This window comes from Bubalus bubalis, chromosome 20 (genome assembly GCF_019923935.1).
Source record: "Bubalus bubalis isolate 160015118507 breed Murrah chromosome 20, NDDB_SH_1, whole genome shotgun sequence".
NCBI classification, from domain to species: Eukaryota; Metazoa; Chordata; class Mammalia; order Artiodactyla; family Bovidae; genus Bubalus; species Bubalus bubalis.
In genome coordinates this window covers 9,704,261-9,728,676 of record NC_059176.1, presented here as the reverse complement: position 1 = coordinate 9,728,676, position 24,416 = coordinate 9,704,261, and positions in this window count along the sequence as shown.

The following is a 24,416-nucleotide window of genomic DNA, read 5'->3' as shown; positions in this document are numbered from 1 at the left end:
CCCTTTTGAGGGTAGGATTTAGATTTTCTGAGTGCTTTTGGATTCATTATTAACTAACAATCAAATAATCCCTGGTACTTTTGTAGAGTTTTACAGTTTATATAAGACTGTCCTATCCATTATCTAATTTTCTGTGAGACAGCAGCTATTATGCCCATTTCACAGATGAGGAAACTAAGGCTCAAAGAGGCCAAATGACTTGCCCAAAGTCTCATGGACAGTCAAGGCTGAGCCAAGGCTGCAGTGCAGGTGGTCAGCCCTCGACACCACAGTCAAATCCACCTATGCCCCCTTCACTGACTCCTCTCTAACCTACTCTATTGCTACCAACGAAAGCAAACCAGGGAGGTCTGCAAATCTGTGGGTCTACTTCCATCTTGCTTTTCTTTCTCTCCTTTTTTCTCCTCTTATTCTTTCTTCCACCTTCAAGGAGAATGTATCTTGCTGAAGCCCTAAGAATGATTTTAAGGTAGAAAAAGAAGAATTGAAGGATGGGGGAGGAGAGAGGGAAGAAGGAAGGAGGAAAAGAAAGGGAGGAGGAAGGAGGTAGGTCTTTGCCACTCTGCACAGTGCTTCTACATGGATTTATTCAATTCTCTTAAGAAGCTTCGGAGACAAGCCTGGGATCCCCATTTTACAGATAAATGAACTGAAACTTACATCAATCTCTTGCCCAAGGTCACACTGCTAGTAAAAGATACAGCCAACAAATCTCATGGTCTTCTTGAGATTCCATTCTACAGAGATGACAACTGGATGAGAAAGAGAAAGAATAAAAACTCAGGGTACATGCAGATCATTTCTCCCCTCCCAAACTGTGAGGTTGAACCCGTTCTATCAGATAACAGCAATACAGGCCAATAATTTCAATTTATAGAGGTACAATAGACACAGCCAGCAGTGTGCCTCTCTGCTTTTGAAAGATGTGGTTCTATTAAAAGTATTTAATGCCACATGATATAGTAAAGTAAGGACCCATTTTGCAAATTCTGTTATCATGTTCCATCTTCATGTCTGCCATTTTAAAGAGCTTTCTCTGTGAGTTATACTAACTTCTAATTAGCATCCTTTTAGAGTTTTACAGCTTCTGATCGCTTACAGAAAGCCAAAAGAAAAAGGAAAGAAAGCTACAAGATGTAATTTGGTGAAGGAAGCAAATTCAGTCCTTCTACAATATACAGAACTGATTCGTTTGGGTGACTTGGCTTGCAAAGGCATTCATCTCAAAGGAAGGAACATTTGCTGAGAGTCTGGTACTTGGCGTGGAGAAGGGGCTGACAGAGAGATGAATAGCATGCTTCTTGACTTCAAGGAGTTCGACATCTGCTGGGGGAGATGAACCTGACCGTCGCTAACTCAAGTCTGAGCCTCACCCAGTGAGTCTGTGATGTTCCTCTCCCAACTTCTTCTACTGAAGTCCAAAATTCTACCTAGTTGGCAGCTACCCTTTTTGTGTGTGTCAAATAGAAAAGGTATCCCTCTACATCTCTTGATAGCAAATTCCACCACAATGATACTGTTATTTCTAACAACAGCAACTAGCATTTGTATAGTGCCTCAAAGTTTACAAAGCACTTTTCTACTCAGGGTGCCCTAAAACCACAGATTCAGAGATGTTTAAGTCAGGTAATATTTTTCATTTGAAAGTATTTATGTTCCATTTTATACAACTAGCAAATTTGAGAGATTACCTTTGCCAAATATTGTAAAGAGAACCCCTTGTGGGCCATTTCTAGCTATGCCAAAATGCACGCTGACACCCTTCAAGTATTAAAAAGAGCAAGCAAAACATTTCAACTATTTTAACTATCTGAACCAAACCAGTGGGGAATGCACATGACTCTGCAGAAACAAAGAGCATTATTCAGCAAAAAAAAAAAAAAAAAAAAAAGACATGCACTCTGCATTAGGCTATAAAATAATTTTTTTTCCTAGAGCATATTTTTAGAACATTGAACTGCAAGAATGCTGAATTCTTTCTGAAACAAATTGATTATCAAGAATTACTGAAACTGTGTTAAAAAATAGCAACTAATCTAAATTCCTTGTCTGACAAGCATTAAGGAAAATTATGTACTCATAGCCATAAGCGGGATGTGCTATATGATTCTCATACATATTGAAACTGTTAATCACATCAAAACTAATAATTTCGCCTGACTGAGTTCTTACTTGGTACATCAGATATTTTTATTTCAATCCTTAATGCATGGATTCAGGAAACCATTAAGCAGTCAAGGCTTAAATGCTTAGAGGGGCCAGCACGTGTGAGCTACTATCCGTAGTCCTTGAACGTGGGCAGGACCCGTGACTTGCTTCTCAGTATCAGGATATAGCAAAGGTGATGAGATGTCACGTCTGAGATTATATTACAGAAGACTGTAACACCTTTCTTGTTAGTATATTTTCCCTTGCTGGCTTGGATGAAGCCAGTGGACATGTTGGGAAGGCTCACGTGGCAAGGAATTGAGAGCAACCTCAGCCAACAAACAGGCGGGAACAGAAGGTGGCCTCTGGCCAGCAACAGCCAACCAACCAAGACCTTCAGTCCTATAGGCTTCAAGGACCTGAGTTCTGCCAATAATCGTACGAACTTGGAAAGGGTTCCTTCCCTATTTGAACCTTGAGATGAGACTCGGGCACTGGTGGACACCTTGATTGTAGCTCTCAGATGAAATTCAGGAAATCTGTGCCCAGATTCATGAACCACAGGAACTCTGAGATAGTAAATGTGTGTTGTTTTACACCACTAGGTTTGTGGTATTTTTGGTTGTGCAACAGATAAATAACACACGGGGCTTGACCTCTAAAATCCCCAGACTCACATCTCAAAATTTGGAATCTGAATGGATCTGAAGCTCACTTCTTCTCCCTTCTTGTTCCAAAATCCTAATGAAAGGCTGTATTTGGCCCAGCTTGCATCAGGTTTCTACCCTACTAGTTACCAGGGGGATTAGAACCAGCAAGAAGATAACAGTCTCATTCTTACCAGTATAACAGAATTAGATACAATATTTTCCAGAATAAGAGCAAGTGTGGATGGGCAGAACAATGGCTGTCCCACTGCAAAGGGTGAATAATATAAGCATGTTGTTTTCTCATAATCTAGGGATAGATGTAGATGAGTTAATAGTTTATGAAAATGCAATAGTTTATGGGCTGCAGTTTAGGTCAAAAACAGACTGTTCACACAGACAGTCAGGAAAGAATGTCTTGGGAAAGTAACACCAAGATAGAACCTGAAAACTGAATAGAAGAAATCCAGGTAAACAAACAGCAAGTAAGAATGTCTCAGGGCTAGCCAATTGGCGCTAGTGGTAAAGAATCGGCCTGCAATACAGACGTGGGTTGGATCCCTGGGTCGGGAAGATCCCCTGGAGGAGGAAATGGCAACTCTCTCCAGCATTCTTGCCTGGAGAATCCCATGGACAGAGGAACCTGGTGGGCTACAGTCCATAGGGTTGCAAAGAGTCAGACACGACTGAAGCACCTATGCATGCAAGAATGTCTCAGACACAGGGAATATCATGTGGAGAAGCCCAAGATTCAAAGAAAGAAGGGAGTATTTGGTGACTCTGAATATTTTTAATGCAGTCTAATCATAGCACAGAGGGTGTGGGGAAGTGCCAAGAGGGACACTGAAAAAATTTGTCAGGGCTGGAAAAATTTGTCATATTGGTCAGGGTTCTTATTGAAAAGTCAAAGATTCGAGTCCATTCGTTATCTCATGGGGCTAAGACAACATGCTTTCAGAAACCACATAGCCACAACTAATAATGAGCACCCCAGAATGCCATAATAGCCAATACCCACAACTTGGTACCAATCACCCCAGGCTGGATACCAGAAGCTGCCCCAGAGGAATAGATTTCTCCTCTGTTGTGCCTGTAGACACCATCTCCTGGGTTGTGATCGAGACTGAAACCTCATGTAACACTTCCACATGCAGTTCTCACGGGGGGATGTGATTGAAAAAGCCCAGGTCACGTGCCTGCATCATAGCTGCTGCTCATGTTGGTTTTCATTCATTCATGGTAATGTGGGTCTCATGTGTGAGAACTGTCAAAGTGTAGACAAGTTTTCCAAAAGAAATTAGATATAAAATGGAACACTACTTACTCACAAAAAAGAAGAAACCTTCGCCATTTGCAGCAACATGGATGGACTTGGGGGGTGTTATGCTTAGTAAAATACATCAGATGGAGAAAGACAAATACTCTTCGAGATCACTTACATGTGGAATCTAAAAAGTACAACAAAATAGTGAATATAACCAAAAAGAAAACTCACAGATATAGAGAACAAACGGGTTGTTACCAGTAGGGTTGGGGAGAGGTAAAATAAGGATGCGGGTGTTGGAGGCAGAAATTATTGGGTAGGCTCAAGTATAAATTGTACAACATCAAGAATATAGCCAATATTTTGTAACAACTGTAAAGTGGAAAGTAACCTTTAAAAAAATAAATAAATTCTGCCAACAACAGTGTGGAATAAAGCAAAACAAGTCTGGAGTGACTACATCCCCAGTTGAGCTTTCAGATGAGACACTGGCCCTGACCGGCACATAGTTGAAGTTTTGTGAGACACCTCGGAAGCAGAGGACACATGTAAGCAATGCCCGTATTTCTGACCTACAATAACAATTAAATAATACGTGTGTGTTCTAAGTCATGGCATTGTGGTAATATGTTACACAGCAATGGATAACCAAGGCAGTGACTTTAGATGTGTCTTAGTACCACTGAGGAGAAGGCAATGGCACCCCACTCCAGTACTCTTGCCTGGAAAATCCCATGGATGGAGGAGCCTGGTGGTCTGCAGTCCATGGGGTCGCTAGGAGTCAGACACGACTGAGTGACTTCACTTTCACTTTTCACTTTCAAGCATTGGAGAAGGAAATGGCAACCCACTCCAGTGTTCTTATCTGGAGAATCCCAGGGACAGGGGAGCCTGTTGGGCTGCCATCTATGGGGTCGCACAGAGTCGGACACGACTGAAGCGACTTAGCAGCAGCAGCAGCAGTACCACTGATCTGTGGGTTTTTTTTCCCTACAATGGAGGGTAATACCTGAACCACCTCTCAGTTCGGTAGAAGGATTCATTAAAACAACACGTGCAGGGCCAGCTTTCTGCAAGTCTGCTGGTAGGAGGTCCACTGATGGTAGCCACCATTGCTGCCCCAGCCCGCACATCAACCATGCGTAAAGGAAAATAGCCATCAATACATTTTTGCAAGCTGTGCATATTGGCCACTTAGTGAAAGAATCAACAGGGCTTCCCAGGTGGCTCAGTAGTAAAGAATCCGTCTGCCAGTGCAGGAGACACAGGAGACGTGGGTTCAATCCCTGGGTTGGGAAGATCCCCTGGAGAAGGCAATGGTAACCCACTCCAGTATTCTTGCCATTCTTCCCCCCATGGGGGGGAAAAACCCCATGGACAGAGGAGCCTGGTGGGCTGCAGTCCATGGGGTCGCAAAGAGCCAGACGTGACTTAGTGACTGAACACACACACATGAGAGAATCAATATGGCTCCATGAACTGCTCCCAGAAATTTATCTCCAGAACAGAGAAAAAAAATACAAAAAAACCCCAAAACACCCCTCTAGATGCCGTAAACCCCTCACTTCCCCAGGTTGGCCCCGGCTGTACATGCTTCTCAATAACACTGCACCAAAGAAATTCCTGGGTCCAGTACTGTGGTTGGATTTGTGATACATATTAGTTAGTTTATCTCATATTGAGGGGAGAAGTGCAATGTTATACTAGCTTTTCAAGGCAGTGTTTTCCCAAGTTACTGTGAAAAAAAAAAAAAAAAACTTTGCATTTTCTTTATCACTCTTCTATCATACTTAACCCCCAATGCAGATTATAACCTTTGGATATTAGTCACTGTCCAGTTGTAATACTTAAAATTAACAGGGTAAACATATATTCTATACTGCTTTGCCAGAAAAGCTTGGCTGACCGGACAGTTTTTAACTCTGTAGGACAGAATTTGCTGTAAGTGCGTTCTTTTTTTGTTGTTCCGTCTTCCCCGGAGGAGTATTAACTCAAAGTCATCAACGAGAGACCCACTGCTGCCTGCTGCTTTCTGTACTATCAGTTTGCATCTCTCCTCCTTTATAACTTCTCCAGCTATTTGATGAAGCATACACACTCTCTCTCTCCCTCTCTTTCTTACCACACACACACAGGAGGCCAGCCACCTCTAAAATGGTAACAAAAAAACACATTTTCATTTTTACTGATTACACTGCATCCACCTTTTCCATCCTACACAAGCCAGTTGCAAGACTTGTTCTTGTAACATAAAGACTGCTATGAAACTCGGTTAGTGAGTGATCTTTGAAAGGACCTCAGGAAACCGGAATGGGCTGGAAGCGAACAGAGAGGCACCTTCTGGACTTGTATATTCAATGGTTTCTAAAAATGTAATGGATTGCAATGATGTTTTAACAGGGAGTTGACAGTTAAACTTTAATAGTTTAGAACACGACAGATAAGAAATGAAAGAACATTTGTTCTTTGTTCAAAAGTAAGCGCAGTGATTATTTTGAGTGGGTAAACTCTGAAAACAACAATAATTTTTAAAATACTAGCGATTTAGAAGGGAGAGAAATAAGTCAGACACTGCTTCTTTTGTAACTCTGAAAAGGGAGAAATAATTATTACTTGAAAGTTCTGCACGTATGTTCATTGATGTAACAGAGCACATTGCATTTTATTAGCTAAAGCCTTTTCTGATCAGATATTTTACTGTTACCATTAAATTAATAACTTCTAATAACTTGAAATATTCATCAGCTAAGTTTACATTTTCCAAGATTAAAAATCTTGGGACCATTGCTTCTTCATCTGTTTAATGGGGATAAAGAGATGTACTTGCAGCGTTTCTGTGAATTTTAGGTTGAAATAATGTATGTGAAAGCGGCTGGCATAGAATATAGGTTCGAGAAACGCTGGTAATGATGCTAAAGATTGTGGTGATGGTAAATGATGAAAAAACTTCAGCAGAAATTTGTATATCCTGATTATTCCTTTTGAAAGGTTTCTTAACTCAGTGAAACATCTTGGGACGTTTTTGTAAATGGGTTATTCATGTAATCACCCTGGCAATTAAGCATGCATATGTTTTATAAGATACCTTTTCATAAATGATTGGAAGCCCCTCCCTTTTTATTTGTTTAGAGGACTCGATTGCAAGGAAACCAGCCTCCTTGAATAGGATTTGGTTTTAGGCAGTCTCCAACAGGCCAGGTCAGCTTCTGGCCGATTTGTTGGAACAAATAAAAAGTCTTAGCAAGGATCTTGATCAGAAAGACAAGGTATGAAACCTTCTGTCTTCTTTGTAGGCAAGTGATTTCTCTCTTGCACATGCCAGAGGTGACAGAGCAGTGGTTTGTCTAACAGTAGCAGATGACGAGCTTAACCTGGTGTGTGTGGAGGAGGGGGCAGGTTCCAGGTCTCTGATCATAGATCAGCTCTGTGGCACGTTATCTCTTAATGACCATGGCTTCCCTGTCATTGGAGAGTATTTGTCAGCATTTAGAGCAATTAACATTATGGATAGTTGAAACTAAGGAAGAATGAATGACTTCAACAACCTTCACATTTTCAGTAATTTTATGGAAATGTCTATTTTATGGGAAGATCTCCCCAGCAGAACTAAATTACTACATTAATATAGTAATCCTTGGAATAAGGTAACGTGTGCTTGAATGTACATGGGGAGATTAATTCAATAATACTTTAAAATTTTACCTTGGGAGCTGCAACCAAGAATGTTGACACCAGGTAACTATCAATAAAATATCTAGCAGCCACTTTATTTATAATTATCTGGGGACCTGGCTATTAGTACCTTGCTCCCCGCACTGCAAGTTGTCATAAACACACACCAATCAACCGTCATTTAAGAATTCAATGCCATTCAAGCTATGACTAAGGCAGATGGTAAAAAAAAAAAAAAAAAATAGAGCAAAGTTGAGGTTCATGGGCTCTGGAGCCTGGAACAGAGGTGAGGTTGGATACATGGCCTCAGCACTGAGATTAGACAAGCCATATCACAGAAAGACAGGACAAAGGAGTAGGGCAGCTTAGGGATGCCTGTGAAGGCAAGGAATGAGAGGTTTTTCTGAGGCATCTCTTTTGTTTATCGCCAGGTGGAGTCTCCAGCATTCTCTCTGCTCTTTTAAAATTCTACGTACCAAGATTCCCCCTAGCTGGAGAGCTAGCAAAACTTTGGTTCAAATGGGTTTTGAGCGTGATTAAGTGTCTGAGAATGGATGCGTCAGAGCTTGAATAACATCTGAATCCTTCTCAGGAGAAAGCTCTTAGGGGCGTCTGTCTCTCGACTGGGGAATTGTGCCAAAGGCGACCTATCAGTACGTACCTTGATTATCTAACTGTCACCTGAAAGCAAAAGCAGCAGCAAGAAAAATACGAAATGGAAAAACACGAAATGAGTTTGTTGCCGCTGTTGTTTTATTTTGACTGGGGAAAGGGATGAAAACTCAAGGCAAGCGACAAAGGCTTTAGGAAAATCAGTACCTGGAATTCACCATGGTGTGAACTGGTCTGGGCCAGTAAGGATCAGAAAGCAGTCCTTCGTGTGGTCATTAAGAACAGTATTTAATCAAGTTAGTCTTTGCCAATGCACTTCATAAGGAGTCCTTCTCCTCGTCTGGCTGGAAAATCTCTGCTTCTGCACACAGGCTGTGGATTACCGCATAAAAATGTTTTCTTGTGTCCATCACAGTGTTTGCAAGACAGTCCGAGGTGGGGGAACTGACCCTGTTTATATATAATCTAGCTGAGGACAAGACAGTGAAAGGGCCACAGACTTTTTTTCCCCCTCTAAAGAGAACATTTTGCTTTTCTTTGCAATTCTACTTGGAAAGAAAACAAATTTCTGTTAACAGCACTGTGCAGCAACGTTGCTTTGCTGGATAAGTGCACCTGGCCGAGTGAGTCTCTCCCTGCCTTTGGGATCTACCAGATAGTCATCACATTCTGGCCAAGCGAGCTGGGGCGCAGGCCATCAGCTTTTCAAGGGCAGCTGCTCTGTCCAGTTCAAGGTCTGGCACTGAGTGTTCTGAATGATGTCCCTGAGGACCCCGATAGAAGCTTGTGTGCGTGCATGCTAAGTCACTTCAGTCGTGTCCGACTCTTTGCAACCCTGTGGACAGTAGCCCGCCAGGCTCCTCTGTCCATGGAATTCTCCAGGCAAGAATAGTGGAGTGGGTTGCCACCTCCTCCTCCAGGGAATCTTCCTCACCCAGGGATAGAATCCATGTCTCTCTAAGTCTCCTGCATTGGCAGGCAGGTTCTTTACCACTAGCGCCACCTGGGAAGCCCAACAGAAGCCTACCAAAGCTAAATTAGTTTATTTCATAGGGAATTCCTTTTAAACACACAGTAACAGGTGAGCCTTGTGGGTACATTTGCGGCCCAGAAACGATCCACCCTCATTCATCAGGGAAAGTACATGTGAACGCATCTTCCTTGTAACTGAGGCTTGGGTGTAAAGACTTCCTGAAGAGGCTCACATTTGTTAGTTGGTCAGTCGTGTCTGACTCTTTGTGACTCCATGGTCTGTAGCCTGCCAGGCTCCTCTCTATCCATGGGATTCTCCAGGCAAGAATACTGGAGTGGGTTGCTACTTCCTTCTCCAGGGGATCTTCCCGACCCGGGGATTGAACCCAGGTCTCCGCACTGCAGGCAGGTTCTTCACCATCTGAGCCACCAGGGAAGATAATTGCCTGAATCTGCCCATCATCTGTCTTATATTAAACAGGCAGAGGATGCTATCGCTCTGTTTGATGGACTTCAGGTCTGGTGATGAAACACTATAGGCCTGATGTCCTACTGAGGCTGCCCTGAAGATGGATTTATTCTCTGATAGTTGTGACTATATGACTGGCAGGCACTGAAGAAATGTGAGTAATTGTCATTAACTGCTGGATCCTTATGATCTCAAAGGGACCTCAATGGTCATTTGGACTCTTAGCCACATCACTGCTTAACAGGACTTCAGCTTATGTTGAATACCCCCAAGTGATGGGGAACTTCCCGCCTCCCAAGGCACCTCATTTGGTATCTTGTTGAGTTACTAAGTCATGCCAGACTCTGCCACCCCATGAACTACAGCATGCCAGGCTTCCCTGTTCTTCACTTTCTCCCGGAGTTTGCTCAGACACTTGGTATCTCAGTTGGTTAGTCAGTTCAGTTGCTCAGTCATGTCTGACTCTGCGACCCCATGGACTGCAGCATGCCAGGCTTCCCTGTCCATCACCAACTCCTGGAGCTTATTCAAACTCATGTTCATCAAGTCAGTGATGCCATCCAACCATCTCATCCTCTGGTATCTTGTATCTGGTATCTTGGTATCTAGGTTGCTCTAATTCAGGCAAACTGTTTTTCAAAGGGCCAGATACAGAATTATTTAGGTTTAGTGGGCTATACAGTCCCTGCAGCGCTCAACTCTGTTCTTGTAGCATGAAAGGACCATAGACAATACATGAATGAATGGGCAGGGTATGCTCCAATAAAACTGTTTACAAAAGCAGTCAGAGGGCCAGATATGGCTGTCTGTGTGCCCTAGTTCATCGATCTAAGTGTTAGTCTTCCTTGTCCTGAAGAAAAACTGTCTCCCTGGTGGTTCAGTTCAATGTTTGGGGGCCACACACAAAATCTAATGCAACCTTTCCTATGATAAGAAAGACCTTCAGCTGTTTGAAGTTTCTCTGGTGGCTCAGACAGTAAGGATTCTACCTGCAACACGGATTCGATCCCAGGGTCAGGAAGATTCCCTGGAGGAGGGAATGGCAACACACTCCAGTAGTCTTGCCTAGAGAATTCCATGGACAGAGGAGCCTGACAAGCTATAGTCCATGGGGTTGAAAAGAGTCGGACACAGCTGAGCGACTTTCACTCACTTCAGCTGTTTGAAGGTGGTAATACCCTCTTTCCAAGTTATCTGTTTTCTTTTCTCCCACGGTCCTCTCTTCTGTTGTCCCGATTCCAAGTCTCTCACCTCTTCTTAGTGTGGCTGGTGGAATTCTTTTGATAATCAAATTAAAATGGGTGTTGGAAAGGAAAGAGTCAGACCTAAAGCTTCCTTTTCTAGGCAGGAGAGTGTTTCATTTCACCTGCCCTTCAAGAGCCTGCCCCTTACCCCCTGGCCCCCATACAGGCCCTATCTTTAACCCTGGCTGTCTTGTTAGCACCAACACTGCTCATTTCAGATGTTACAATTATCAGGACCAGACCAGCCAGCCTGGAAGAAGCCCCAGGTTCAAGTGGTGGGCTCTGCAAGGTACCGGCTTTGAGGCTGAGGGATCATCCCACCAAGGAAACCTTCCTCAATGCCCTGAATCCAGGGAAGAGCCCCTCTTTTGTGCAACCAGACGGCCTGTAGTCACCACAGCTCTGAGCCCTGGTCTTGCCATCACTCCCCACCGCTGACTGATCTCTTTCCCCACCAGAGCCAACAGAGTGCTGGGCACATAGTAAATGTTCAATAAACATATTATAATATTAAACATAATATTACAGTATTGAATGAATGAATGTACCAATGAATGAATGAGCTGTAGAAAAATTCTGAGAATGGGTGAGGGGGCCATGTCTCCTCTGCATATCATGTGCCACTACACATTGCTAAGGTTGCTCTTGCATTAAGGGACTGGTGTGATGAATTCTGTCCTGGAAGGGGCCTGCAGAGCGCTGAGGTTGTCAAGGATCATGACCCGTGGCCCCTGTGATGGGAGGTTCCACTGTCGTGCATGGCCTGGAGGTTGCCTAGAGGCTGGGTCCTCTCTCTGGCTCCCTGCCCCACTGTCCTCCCTCTCCACTCCCCACCCCAAGGCCCCGGCTCAGCAGAGGGTCCTGCCTGCATCTTCAGAGAAGGGACCAGCATTCACAGATGCCGTGGCTTCCCCAGCTCCTGTTCAGCCTCTGGCTTTCCCGTCTTGGGTCTCAACCCCTTCCCACATGAGCTGCTTGTTCACAGCTCTGTGAATTTCTCCCACTCATTCCTCCTGATCAACCCATTGCTGCTCCTGCCCTCTCTACCCTCCATTACCTACTCAAGCCTAGAAACTCAACTCAAATACCACCTCCTCTGTGCAACCAGCTACAGTCCTGCAGACAGAGGTCTGCACTTTTACCACTTTTGTCTTTTCTTCCAACAATAGTATTTGGAAATCCCCATAAGATGGGGTTTATTAATTCAAAATAAAATTGCGGGTCTAATGATGATAGTGGTCAGTCAGTTCAGTTCAGCTGCTCAGTCGTGTCTGACTCTTTGCAACCCCATGGACTGCAGCACGCCAGGCCTCCCCATCCATCACCAACTCCCGGAGTTCACTCAAACTGAAGTCCATTGAGTCAGTAATACCATCCAGCCATATCATCCTCTGTCGTCCCCTTCTCCTCCTGCCTTCAATCTTTCCCAGCATCAGGGTCTTTTCCAAAGAGTCAGTTCTTCGCATCAGGTGGCCAAAGTATTGGAATTTCAGCTTCAACATCAGTCCTTCAAATGAATATTCAGGACTGATTTCCTTTAGGATGAACTGGTTGGATCTCCTTGCAATCCAAGGGACCACCAAGAGTATTCTCCAACACCACAGCTCAAAAGCATCAATTTTTCCGTGCTCAGCTTTCTTTATAGTCCAACTCTCACATCCATACATGACTACTGGAAAAATCATGGCTTTGACTAGATGTACCTTTGTTGGCAAAGTAATATCTCTGCCTTTCAGTATGCTGTCTAGGTTGCTCATAACTTTTCTTCCAGGGAGCAAGCGTCTTTTAATTTCATGGCTACAGTCACCATCTACAGTGATTTTGGAGCCCCCCAAAATAAAGTTTGTCACTGTTTCCACTGTCTCTCCATCTATTTGCCATGAAGTGATGGGACCAGATGCCATGATCTTAGTTTTCTGTATGCTGAGCCTCAACCAATTTTTTCACCCTTCTCTTTCACTTTCATCAAGAGTCTCTTTAGTTCTTTGCTTTCTGCCATGAGGGTGGTCATCTGCATATCTAAGGTTATTGATATTTCTCCCGGCAATCTTGATTCCAGCTTGTGCTTCCTCCAGGCCAGCGTATCTCATGACGTACTCTGCATATAAGTTAAATAAACAGGGTGGCAATATACAGCCTTGATGTACACCTTTCCTGATTTGGAACCAGTCTGTTGTTCCACGTCCTATTCTAACTGTTGCTTTCTGACCTGCATACAGATTTCTCAAGAGGCAGATCAGGTGATCTTGTATTCCCATCTCTTGAACAATTGTCCAGAGTTTGTTGTGGTCCACACAGTCAAAGGCCTGGGCATAGTCAATAAAGCAGAAGTAGATGTTTTTCTGGAACTCTCTTGCTTTTTCAATGATCCAGCAGATGTTGGAAATTTGATCTCTTGTTTCTGCCTTTTCTAAATCCAGCTTGAACATCTGGAAGTTCACGGTTCATGTACTGTTGAAGCCTGCTTGGAGAATTTTGAGCATTACCTTACTAGCGTGTGAGATGAGTGCAATTATGCGGTAGTTTGAGCATCTTTTCATTGCCTTTCTTTGGGATTGGAATGAAAACCAACCTTTTCCAGTCCTGTGGCCACTGCTGTTTTCCAAATGTACTGGGCTATTGAGTGCAGCACTTTCACAGCACCATCTTTAGCATTTGAAATAGCTCAACTGGAATTCCATCACCTTCACTAGCTTTGTTCATGGTGATGCTTCCTAAGGCCGACTTGACTTCACATTCTAGGATGTCTGGCTCTAGGTTGGTGATCACACCATCGTGATTATCTGGGTCATGAAGATCTTTTTTGTATAGTTCTTCTGTGTATTCTTGCCACCTCTTCTTAATATCTTCTGCTTCTGTTAGGTCCATACCATTTCTGTCCTTTATTGTGGCCATCTTTCATGAAACATTCCCTTAGAAAGAATGAAGGGATGAAGCCAAAGCAAAAACAATACCCAGTTGTGGATGTGACTGGTGATAGAAGCAAGGTCCGATGCTATAAAGAGCAATATTGCATAGAAACCTGGAATGTCAGGTCCATCAATCAAAGCAAATTGTAAGTGGTCAAACAGAAGATGGCAAGAGTGAACGTCCACATTCTAGGAATCAGCAAACTAAAATGGACTGGAATGGGTAATTTAACTCAGATGACCATTATATCTACTACTGTGGGCAGGAATCCCTTAGAAGAAATGGAGTAGCCATCATGGTCAACAAAGGAGTCTGAATTGGATGCAATCTCAAAAACGATAGAATGATCTCTGTTTGTTTCCAAGGTAAACCATTCAATATCACAGTAACCCAAGTTTATGCCCCGACCAGTAATGCTGAAGAAGCTGAAGTTGAACGGTTCTATGAAGACCTACAAGACCTTTTAGAACTAACGCCCCAAAAAGATGTCCTTTTCATTATAGGGGACTGGAATGCAAAAGTAGGAAGTCAAGAAACACCTGGAGTAACAGGCAAATTTGGCCTTGGAGTACGGAATGAAGCAGGGCAAAGGGTAATAGAGTTTTGCCAAGAGAACGCACTGGTCATAGCAAACACCCTCTTCCAACAACACAAGAGAAGACTCTACACATGGACATCACCAGATGGTCAACACCGAAATCAGATTGATTATATTATTTGCAGCCAAAGATGGAGAAGCTCTATACAGTCAGCAAAAACAAGACCAGGAGCTGACTGTGGCTCAGATCATGAACTCCTTATTGCCAAATTCAGACTTAAATTGAAGAAAGTAGGAAAAACCACTAGACCATTCAGGTATGACCTAAATCAAATCCCTCATGATTATACAGTGGAAGTGACAAATAGATTCAAGGGATTAGATCTGATAGACAGAGTGCCTGAAGAACTACGGACGGAGGTTTGTGACACTGTATGGGAGGCAGGGATCAAGACCATCCCCAAGGAAAAGAAATGCAAAAAAGGCAAAATGGTTGTCTGAAGAGTCCTACAAATAGCTGCGAATAGAAGAGAAGTGAAAGGCAAAGAAGAAAAGGAAAGATATACCCATTTGAATGCAGAGTTCTAAAGGATAGCAAGGAGAGATAAGAAAGGCTTCCTCAGCGATCAATGCAAAGAAATAGAGGAAAACAATAGAATGGGAAAGTCTAGAGATCTCTTCAAGAAAATTAGAGATACTAAGGGAATATTTCATGCAAAGATGGGCACAATAAAGTACAGAAATGATAGCAACAGTTAGCTTTTATTGAGAGTTGACTCTTCCAGGAACAATCCTGGTGACTTCACACACACACACACACACACACATACAAACACACACACACACACACACACACATCTTATTTATAATCTTAAACGTCGAGTAGGCATTCTCTATATTATTATTGTCTCTATTTTTCTTTAGCCTGGCAGATAATACAAGGAAATGGTTAGGAACATGGATTCGGGGGTCAGGGAGACCAGGTTGCAACTCCCAAGTCCAATCATTTGCCAGCCGTGTGACTTTAGGGAATGTATATAACCTTCCAGAAAATCCTTCAGAGAAGGGTTGGGGCTTCCCCGGTGTCTCAGTGCTAAAGAATCTGTCTGCAATGCAGGAGCCACAGAAGATGTAGGTTTGATCCTTAGGTCCCCTTGAAGATCCCCTGGATAAGCGCATAGCAACCCACTCCAGTATACTTGCCTGGAGAATCCCATGGACAGAGGAGCCTGGTGGGCTACAGTCCATAGAGTGGCAGAGTCAGACATGACTGAAGCGACCTGGCACACATGCATGCAGAGAAGGGTTAACGAGGTTAAAAGGAGCTCTTGTAGATAAAACCCTTAGTATTAATACATGGCATGAGTTAAGTCCTCTAAAGATGTCCCGAGGAAGACCCAGAGGACAGAGGGCTTATCTAATTCATCTTTGCATCCTTGGTGCCTAGCATTCTGCCTGACCTCCAGGGGACACTCGTGACAAATATGGGGGGGGCAGTTCCTGCACTGCCGTGCAGATGGACGTCCTGGAAAGATGTGGCCCTGGGGACTCACGAGCTTCCTCAACCTCAGCGTGTTCGTATATTCCCCGCCTTTACTGAGAAAAGCGTGAGGAATAACAATACGATGCAGAGGAAGTCCTGCCTGTTGTCTTCTTGCTCCCCTCCGCCCCCACCATACTCACACTGTAAAGGATGAACATGTTGGCTTTGACTTTGACACAAGCCAATTATTTTTCAGATCTTTGTGAACAGTGAATGAGACGTTCATCCTGTCAAATCACATTTCCCCACAGGCTGCCTTGTTTCTTGGGCCCCGGTACAGGCTGTGCATGGAACGTAAGCTCTGAGCCTGTATTTATTGTCAGCACCGGGCTCCCTGACCAAATCAGATGTCCAATTAGAGCTGCATATTGGAAAGTCTAGGCTGAAGAAAGAGCCAGCTGCCAATATGGCGCCAGGAAGCAGTCCTTCTGGAGTTTCTGTGGACCAGCTGCCAGGCTGCCACCACCCATAAAAACTGATTGGAAATTCAGAAATGTTGCTTTCAATTGCACTGGAAGATGCTGGATCTCAACTGTGGAGCATGGGCTGCAATGCCAAGTGGTTTTCTCAGAAAAGTGCTGCCTTTGGACCTCTGTTCCATTTTTTATGTTTTTTTTTGTGTGTGTTGTTTTTTTTTTCCAGCTGCTCTGGGTCTTCCCTGTGCATGTGAGGGCTTTCTCTCATTGCAGTGAGCGGGGGCTACTCTTTGCAGCGGTGCAGGGGCTTCTCTTGTTGCAGAGCATAGGCTCTAGGCACTTGGGCTCAGCAGTCATGGTACACAGGTTCTGTTGCTCCACGGCATGTGCAATCTTCCCGGACCAGGGGTCAAACTCGTGTCCCCTGTATTGGCAGGCAGATTCTCAATCACTAGCCCACCAGGGAAGTCCTTGGACCTCTGTCTCTTAAGATACAGGGTGGGTTTGCAGGGGTTTTCAACAAGAGTTACTGGCATCTCAGTAATACTCACGATGATGATGGCAATACTAATAACTAGGAAAAGTCTTGTCACAGGGCCAACAAAACCCACTCGGGCCATGGTATTCTCTAAAGCCCCTCAGGGGTGGGATCTGCCCTGGTGAGAGCCCCTGCTAGGATGCTGGAGCTTTCTTGGCGGGGGAGATCCCTTCTCCTCTGTGGGTGAGCTGCCTCTTTCTCCTGGCAGGCACACCAGAGAGGACAGTAGGGTGAAAAGGGGGTGTGGGCTTGGTCCAGGCGGGGGAGGCAGCAGGAATAAGAGGTCCTCCGAGGAGGAAGGAGGTGAGGCTGCCTGCACCCAGCTGCTGAAGAGCGGCAGTGGGGATGTGGGTGCTCGGACATCAGGAGGCCCGGGCTCTGCTTGCTCCGAGGCACCCAGTGGACCTGGACAGGGTATCCGTTTCACCCGGGAAAGCGGTTCCTGCCTGCGATGAGGTCTTTCACAAACTCTTGTCCACTTTCCCTGGCTTTGGGATGAATTTTGGGGGTCTCCCAGATCAGGCTGTAGCTTTACAGTTCACATTTGAGGTGTACCTTAGGTGCTAACACTTAGCTACCAGGTCTGGGGAGGAACCCGGTTTTGTGGAAAGTGGGAAGTAATTTAGGACACGTTGCGCATAATGCAGGCAATTGGAGGGGCCCCAAATCTCAAAATAGGAAGGTACCCCGAGTCAGATTAAAGGGCCCGCCCCCAATGTCGGCAACTGGGTACAGGGAGCGGGCAGGGTGGGGAGCTGCCAACACCGGGCTTGGTTTGAACAGCATGAAGCTGTTCCCGACATCTGACATCCCGGGTCATCTGTTGGGCGTTAAGGAAGGAGGAGCGGAAAGCAGCGAGCTCAGTGACCCGGGCTTCCAAGGGGAAGAGACAGTCAGCGCAGCGCAGGAGCAAAAATCCAGGAATGAGGGAGAGAGAGACCAGAGGAAGGAGGAGGCTCCTCCTCCGCCCGCGTCCCCAGGTCCCCAAGTATGCCACGTGGGTGGGAGCGTGTCGCACACACCCACGCGCCCACTGCCACAGTCCTCGCGTGCCCGCCCGGCCCTTGCTGGAGCCGGGTCTCCACGGCCACGTCGCCGCCACCTGCTGCTGCAGCCCTAGCGAGGGGGAGGCGCATCTCCGCGGCGCCCCCCCTCCCCATCCGCCCCCGCTCGGTGCGGGCCTTCCCCCACCCCGTATCCTCCAGGCCCGGGCTGGAGGACGTCTTCCCCGGGGCCCCCTCCCCAGCGCAGAAGGGGAGGCGGAGGGAGGAGCTCCGGCCGCGGCCACCCGCCCTCCCCGCACTGCCCCCTCCTCGGAGCTCCCCTCCCCTCTCCTCCCCTTCGCTCGGTTGCCGCAGCCCCGCTAGTCGCGCGCGTCAGCGTGGGCTCCCCGGAGCGAGTCGCTAAGTAACCGGGGCTGGCTCCGCAGACCCCGGGCCGGGGAAACCCGCGCGCGTCGTCAGCAGCGGCGCCGCGGGGCGGGGGCGGGGGGCGCACGGGCCCTCCCCCATCCGGGCCTGCGGACCGGGGCTGGCACGCCGCCCGCCTCCCCGGCTCCCTTAAACCCGCGCGGCCCGTCGCCGCCGAGGTGCCCCTCCCCTGCAGGGACCTCGACGCCGCCAGCCCTTCCCTCCTTCCCAGCCGGTGCGCACAGCTCCGCGCGCGGCAGATTGGGCACCCCGCGGCCGCGATCGCCGTCGTCGCCGGTAAGCCGCTCTCGGGGACCCGGGCCGGGGCGGGGAAGCGAGATGGAGGGGGTGGGGGGGAACGGCCGCCGGACCGGCCATGTGCTAAAGTTTCTGGGGCTCCGTGCCCCACCAGGCGGGCGCGCAGAGCCAGGCGCAGCGGCGCGGTGGGTGGGGCGGCGCGGTCCTGCTGGGCGCCCGCCGCCCCCGGACCCGCGGGGCGCAGCTCTGCGCGCACTCACGCTCTCTCTTCCTCTCTTTCCCTCCGCGCCGCCTCCCCGAGGTCCTCCTGCCGAGCCCCGCGCGGGGCATGAGGAGCCCCGGGGCGCCGCCCGGAGACAACCAGGCTGCGCGCACACCTCGCCAGCGGCGGACGGGGACATGAGCCGCGCGCGCGGGGTCCGGCGCCGGGCGGCCAGCCCCAGCAGGCGGCGGCCAGCGGATCGGCGGTGCCCGGGAGAATGAGGCGGGAGCCGGCGGCCGCCTCCTGGTTCTCCACCTCGTCTTCCTCCTTCTCCTCTTCGCCTTCCTCCGCCTTGGGCGCCCCGGGCCCCGGCCGGGCTGTGGCTCTGCTGCGTGCTCCTCGCGCCCCCCCGCCCGCCTCCGGATGCGCTGCTCGGTAAGCCAGGCCCTCCGCCACCGGAACAAAGCCCCTTTGCCACGGACCCCGGAGGCTGCCCCTGAGCCCCTGCCCGGCCCCCACTCACCCAGAGCCTGCCCGCGGCGCTTCCGATTGAACCCCTGTATTCCCCTATTCCCCAAGCCCTGCCTGGAGGCCGAACGCTGCCGGGCTGCATTCGAGACCTGGTGCCTCCCTGGGCTATCAGGGAGGTGGATACGGGCTTGACACGCAGGCAGGAGACCTGTTTGGTCGAGATAATGACATAGGCAACCTGGGTTCAGTCTCCATCATTTGTGGGAAAGAGACGACTCATATATAGTGACCTGGAAAAGGGTGTCCGGGCTGTGCAGGGCAGGGAGCCTCCAAACCACCCGAGGAAGTGGGTTCCCCTTCTTCTCTGGCTCAGATGAGGAAACTGAGGCCCAGGGAGGTTGATGACTTAATCAAGGTCACAGGGCCGGGAAGTGCAAACCAGGGAGACTACAGATTGGCAACCAGGGAGCTCTTTCCCCCACTCCCTGGAGAGCTGATCCCTTTGTAACAAACACACCTGTCCCAGTTCTCCTACTACCTGCTTTTATCTGGAGTTGCTGTGCCCGTGTGAAAATACTTGTGCTGACGAGTATCTGCTCGGATGACATAAATCGCTGGTGGTGTGTGTGTTTTCATCCCTCCCTTCATCATGCAACTGCTCAGCCTTAATGTGAGTTGTTAAGTGCTCGGCCACTTCTGTTCAGGTGGGAGGAAGAGATGTTCCCCCTGGGTGCTCTCTTTCTTTTATTCTTTTTCTCCCAGACCACTTAAAGGAGAGAAAGGTGGGCATTGGGATCCTCCTGTGTGCTTCTTCTGTGCTGCGTGTGCCTAGCACATGCTTGGCTTCAGAACTGAGTCCTGAACCTTTCTAAAGGGTGAGGGCTCATCAAGGCTCTTGCCCCTGGTTGGGTAAGTCTTGGAGATGGTTACTTAACTGGCTGATCCCAGATGTCCACCGTGTAGGTATCAGCCCTGTTGGAAATTTCATCTTGGCTCGTGTTTGCCAACCCTCCTTGTCAGCAGAACTTCCCACAGTTCAATCCAGAAGAAACAGAGAGGGGTTTTCATGTAGATTGGAAGCCTTTGCTTGCTCCCAGCTCTCTGGTTTTGCCGCTAACTGTCTGCTTAAGTGCACTTAGAGCGACCCTCAAGGGGGAAGCCACACAGAGTCGTTTGGTCCTCATCTGAATGGCTTGTTTAGTCGTTTGAGTCAGCAAGTGTTGGACTTGGTTGTCTGCAGGACTTGGATGGTACTGGTGTCAGGTCAGGGAAGAGCCATCGGTTTCCCTGATAGTAAAATGTCAAGAGTTACACTAGATGAACCCTCAGATCCCTTCCAATGAAATGATTCTTCTAGTGGGAGAAGGGTGGGTCACAGGCCGGAGCTGGGGTGTGTGAGCTAGTCAGACACATACGTTTGGACAGATAGTTCTACACTGAATAGGTTGTTGATCTCCAAGAGGAGGACGTGGTGCCCGAGAGAGCTGCAAAATTCAGGTTGCATCCACAGGAGGTGAAGCCCAGGCCGTGCTTTAGTGGATTATTTATTGGGCTAAAGTGTGATAGCTGTCAAACATCCCAAGGTGCCAGATTGGGGTTATGGGGCAGGTTAGGCATTGCGTTTGGAGAGATGACATTGATGTCTAAGAACTGATGAAATACAGCACATCGACTGGATGTCCAGCCGGCTTGAAAGTGACCAGCTGGTGAGCCTGCCTGTTCTTTCCAGAAGGAATCCATCGTAGTTGAAAGGTAAAACCTTCTCCGACTAACCCAGTAATGCCAGGAAATAAAGTGATTTTTAGACGCTCTTCTCTGCACTGTTTGCTGATTGTATTAGCGAATGGTGACGCTTGCCTCAGCAGGTATTCAGGGGGTTTGTCACATGAAACGGGCCACAAGGCTGTTTAGACCTTGACTTAGTCTTTGCCTGTTTATTACAGCTAAATTCATCAACTTGACCTATGGGCTCTTAATGGAGTTGTCATAGGTCTTTTAAAGATCTGGATTAATGAGCCTTTTAAAGCGTTACTGAATCTCCAATGAAGCAGGCATGTCCCACCTTTTTCCCCAGAAACTAAGCTCCCAGTGGGTTTTATGACTGTTTGTTGTTCACAGAACCAGAGCAAAGCTTTTATATTTGACAAGCTCGCAGGGTCTGTGAATGGCAAGTAATGCGTCTTGTGTGGGCATATTAATCTCCCAACATTGTGTGTTTTAGCGCCTCAGGTCTAATGGGTGAGGTTTTGAATAAAAATGAATGCAGAGAAACAATTTTAATGAAGTTACTTTTGAAAATGATAATGTAATTATGAGAGAACAGTTTTTGTGTCATATATCATGCTGTTACTACCCAAAGCCGAGTTTCACAGGAAAATGTTACCCTTGTTCCTCATCTATAGTTTTTAATTCATCAGTTCTCTCTTTATTTTTTTGCTCTTTTTTTTTTTTTTTTAACCTTCCTGGTGGGAAAGTGTGCGATTGAGAACAAAATCTCCATTTTCGATTCTGCTTTGTCTTAAACCCACTTCTTTTCTGGAAGATCTCTAAAGCGGACCTCTTCCACACCACACCTATAATGGCCTCATGTTCAAATATATTTCAGTGCCTCATGTTTCTGTTGAGACAGCAGGAGAGGTCTTATCACAAATGAATGACAAGATGTTTCCTCATGAGTGTCCCATTTCTAACTAGAATGTTTAGACCGGGAACTCTTGATTGGGGCTGACTAGCCCCTGCCTTGTGAGAACCCAGTTTGGACACTGTGGTACTTGTACAGGGTTAAGGATGTACACAGATACTTATGGGGGGGCGGGGGGTGTAGAGAAAAGAAACATCTTCCAGAGGCCAGGAGACCTGGGAATTATTTCTGACTCTGTTAATTGGCTTTGTGACCTTGGACGAGTCACCCGCATTCTTGGGGTCTTCATTTACGTCTGTGCCGTGAGCTTGTGTGTTTATGTGTCTCTGTGTCCCTGGGCGTGTGTGTACGTTAGTGCCAGGAGGTCCTCTTCAACTCTTAAGCCCTAAGAGTCCTCGGAATCTAGATGCAGCTGGTTATTAATAGCTCCAGAATGCTCTGTGCTTTAAGGTTACATAACGTTTCCTATTAAACATCCGTATAAACAGTAAAGAACGGGCCATTATAAACAATCGTCTTGATAATCCTAAGGGGGAGCACTACCCTGAGTATGTGATGAAACAACTTTTCATCTCAAAAACAGCGATGCCAGTTTCCCCATCAGGGCGCCTTGCGGGGCGGAGTCTCGGCACGCATCTGAGAGGGCTGAGCTGGGACCCTCTCTAGGGTCCCTGTGCCAGGAGCCGCAGGAGCCCTTACGTAATTTGGGTCCATGGAGTAGGAGAAATGTCACGTCTAATTGTATAGCTTGAGGTCCAGGGGCCGTGGAGGTTTCTCCGTAGTCTTTTCAGGCTGTTCCTGGAAGGTAGGAGGGTAAGTGTGTAATTACCGTTTGCAGTTGTTTTGAAAATGGAAAGTACTTTAATTAGAGCCTTGAATTCAGCTGAAGCTGAGAAATGGTGAGAAGTTCGTCGATTTGGCAGTGGTGTTTTTGCTGGGTTCCCTGGGCAGGCTGGCTTGTCACACTTAAGCAGTCTGAGGTCAGAGGTCAGCATTCCTAGCGAAGCTGCGATTGTTGTCAGATACAGAGGGTGGAAGAAAGGAACCACCAGTCTTTACACATTTAATCCTCCCGACTCTGCTGCACAGTAGATCTTATGAACCCCTGTTCTAGATTCAGAGCCTGAACTCAGAGAGCTGCAGTGTGTCACTCGGGGTCACACAGTTAAGGAATGGCAGAAAAAAGCACGATTTCAAGTGCTGGGGTTGAAAACACACCCCCGCCCTTGCCCCTCAGACTTCATTTCCATGGATGCTGCAGTGTGTCTGGAAACCAAATTGTGTCTTTCTTGTCAAATTTCTAAATAGCACCATGGCACAGAGAGAGCATGTAGCTCTGATGTAGGTAACATGGGTGGTGGGGGGGCAGCTATCTAGTTCTTAAAAGGCTTCTGCATTCAAGAGGTTGAGTTTCTTTGAACTCTGTGTCGAATGTATTAGATTCGAAAGATAATTAGAAATAAGTCAAGTATTACCCTATAAAGGTTAGAGTTGGTGGTTCTTTGGAGGAAGCTAAAATAGCTCTGTAGGTCCCATGTCACCCTGGGAGCGATCACGGGCTGACACGTGGGATATTTTGAAAGGCATTGCCAGCCTGCACCTCACAAAAAGGGACACAGACTAAAAGTTATGTAACAGAAGCTTCCGAAATGAGTATGACTCCGGTTCCAGGATGCCACATGGGTTAATCCTCCCCCAGACAACAAAGGAGAGAAGGAAGTAGGAGGAACATATAAAGGTCCACCTCCAGCTCTTAAGAACTTCCAGGGCTTGGAGGAGGGAATGTCAGTTTCAAGAACTTTTCAAGCCCTGGAATAGAGATGCAGTCATGGCAGAAACTTGGTGGCGCCTGCAGAAGTCCACCCACGTTACTGTAGCTGGTGCCGTCTTTGCTGATAGCTCCACAGATCTGGAAGACGTCATCCATACCCAGGACAGGAGACTCCAGAATCCCGTCTGCAACACGCAAGTTTACACAGATGCTAAAGGGAGCTCATTGAAATCACCCATCCTTACATTCTAGCAATGATACTCAAGCTGACTGTCTTCACCAGCAGTTTAAATTCCTTTCAGCGGTGATTCTGGCTTTGCCCACATCAGAGCAAGTGATGTCTTAACAAAAAGGACCCTCTCTCCATCTCCTCTGGATTCCTAAATGGCTTATATGCCAAGAGCGTTGGGATTTGTGATAGGTGATTAATGAGAAAAAGCAGACAGAATGAGTTGAAAAACTCAATTGTGATTCATCTGTCATCGGTAAAGTACCAAAATGTCTTAGCAGCCAGCACAGTGTTTTTGATTTGGTGAACTAGAAATTACATGGTTTGTCCTCAGTGAGACCCATAGAATTTCTACCTTTTGCACCCAAACCTTGAGTGGACAGATTCCTGGTAGCTTCAGTTCTGGGCCAGATTTTCAGTATATGGTTATTCAGTGACAAAGAATGCGAAAGTGGCAGTACA